Source organism: Panthera uncia (genome assembly GCF_023721935.1).
Source record: "Panthera uncia isolate 11264 chromosome D3 unlocalized genomic scaffold, Puncia_PCG_1.0 HiC_scaffold_8, whole genome shotgun sequence".
NCBI classification, from domain to species: domain Eukaryota; kingdom Metazoa; phylum Chordata; class Mammalia; order Carnivora; family Felidae; genus Panthera; species Panthera uncia.
This window is the reverse complement of record NW_026057586.1, coordinates 71,565,306-71,567,423: the sequence shown is the minus strand read 5'-3', so window position 1 is coordinate 71,567,423 and position 2,118 is coordinate 71,565,306. Positions and strand designations below refer to the sequence as shown.

The 2,118-nt window shown below is 54.7% G+C and overlaps 1 protein-coding gene and 1 long non-coding RNA gene across 2 annotated transcripts in view; one reads left to right on the top strand and one right to left on the bottom strand.

Annotated features, from left to right (window-relative positions):
* LOC125914012 (uncharacterized) overlaps nucleotides 1–397 on the bottom strand; it is a 2,491-nt gene extending 2,094 nt beyond the window's left edge. Inside the window, exon 1 of the long non-coding RNA XR_007455178.1 lies at nucleotides 315–397. This is a non-coding gene — a long non-coding RNA (uncharacterized LOC125914012). The remainder of the gene's footprint in view (nucleotides 1–314) is intronic.
* A 1,147-nt stretch (nucleotides 398–1,544) lies between these two features.
* The window catches only part of PRAME (PRAME nuclear receptor transcriptional regulator), an 11,383-nt gene continuing 10,809 nt past the window's right edge, over nucleotides 1,545–2,118 (top strand). The window contains exon 1 of the mRNA XM_049619092.1: nucleotides 1,545–1,620. The gene's annotated coding sequence lies outside the window, so the exon portion shown is untranslated. The remainder of the gene's footprint in view (nucleotides 1,621–2,118) is intronic.

Here is a 2,118-nt window from a genome sequence, read left to right as displayed (position 1 = left end):
TTTCCCGTAACTTAAGCTTTTAAGTTTTAATTTTCTCAGGCCTCTCAAAGCAGGCTCCATACTCTCAGCATGGAGCCAGGGCTCGATCTCACGACCCTGAGATCGTGACCCGAGTCAAAATCAAGAGTCCCACACTTAACTGACTGAACCACCCAGGCACCCCTTGTACTTCCTTTTCTTTTTTTTAAAGTTTATTTATTTTGAAAGAGAAGGTGAACAGGGGAGGAGCAGAGAGAGAGAGAGAGGGAGAGAGAGAATATCGAGCGGGCTCTGTGCTGCCAGCACCAGAACCTGCAGGGCTAGATCTCACTAACCTTGAGATAATGACCGACCTGAACCGAAACCAAGAGACCAGGAGTTGGGCGCTTAACGGATTGTGTCACTCAGGCGCCCCCTTCTTTTTTTAAATTGAAGTACAAGCTACCTCCGCTTTGCTCTTAACCCCTCTCTTTTCACCAGGAAAGGATCCTCAACCATCTGGGTCATGCCATCTCCCAGAAGCCCGACTTTTCTTCTCCCAAACGGACTGACCGGAAGCAGGTGCTCAAACCAGACACCGGCCTTGCAGACACAGGTCTTGGAACCATTCGGGCTGCCAGATCCCCAGTGCCCCCTGGTGGCCCCTGACGCAGAATCCCAAGGGTGAAGGGGCCACAGCGCTGAGAGACGCCGACCACAAGACCACCGGTACCGGGCGGTGCCTATCCATCCCTCCTCGGCAGCCTTGACCTCCTCGCTTCTCACGACCGCCCTCCCACATTTTCAGCCTTCTGGTCTAGTCCTGACTTTATCAAAAGTTATTTGTTGCTGAAAGAGAGGAAGCCTGCATTTAGGAGTAGTGAAAGCTGAGATCATCCAAGGACTGGGGGGAGGTAAGTAGTGCAAACCCAAGAATCTGGCTTCTGAAAAAGCTCTGGAAAACCAAATTCGGGGGGCGGGAGGGAGACTGAAGAAAGCACACCCCAGAGAGAGGACGATCTAATCAAACCCCAGCTGGGGTCTCCTCTGCCGCAGGGGTTACATAAACGGTAAAGTCCATGGAGTAGGAGGCATTGGCCTGGCCAAAGGCAAAAACATCTTTTCTAGACAAGGAGGTGGGAGTGGGGCGAGAAGCCTCGCTCAGGGCCCCGGCACCCCACATCCCGCTCCGGGGTGGGGGGGGGGGTGGGGAGTTCCAGGCCTCGAGCCTCTCCTCCGTCCCAAAGGCCTCCTTCATCCCACTCCAGCCCCATCCCCCACTTCCTTTACCGCATCCGACCCTCTCTACCCCGTGGAACCCACCCTAATCGTCCCCATCTCTCATCCCCCACCGCGACTCTCGTGCCCCCCACTCTCCCACCTCGCAGCCAAGTGGGCGTGGCCACAGGCACCACCCCTCCCCATCTTGCATCCTCTCTAGCTCATTAAAATAAACCCCTTCTGGACTCCCTGGGCGACCCCACTCGTGATCCTAAGATCTCGTGAGATTTTGCCCTGGAAGGAAAGAGAAACCGGGATTGGTCAGATAAGGCTGTTTGCGGAGGCTGAGCTCAGTGCAGCTTGCTGAGTCATTGCGCGTCCTTTCCCTCAAGCGTCTGTGCGCAGGAGACCTCGTGGCCCAGTGCGCGGTCTGCAGAAAACGTAAGTTCAAGCCCCGGATCCTCCGCTTTCTCTTAGGGTGACCTTGGACTAATCGCTGGTTAGCACCCCCCCTCCCCCAACTCTCGCCCCTATTTTTTATCTGAAAAGTGAATTTTCAAAACGGAGGGTTGGAGTGAAGACCGAACAACATGCTCTGGCTCAGGTCAGGCCACGTACGCCACCTGCTTCGTAAAAGTGGCCGTGGTTATGAGTCTCAAACGTAATAATTCATCGAACTCGGGCGTCTGCGTTTATTGTTTGATCTCATTAGCTGGATGGGTATGCACTTGAAATGGGGTGGCTTTTCTAGGAATCTGGCCCCTCTGGAAGTGCCACGGTATGGGGGGACAGAAGAAGGGGCAGAAACGTGGTCTGTGTCTTCGCGGGAAGGGTTGCTTTTGACTGACCACAGGGTCTGCCACTCCAGATTGTTCTCTGGTTCAGCTCATGAGAAACTGGTAGTCGGATTTGGAGATTAGAGGGCGCCCCCCCCCCCCC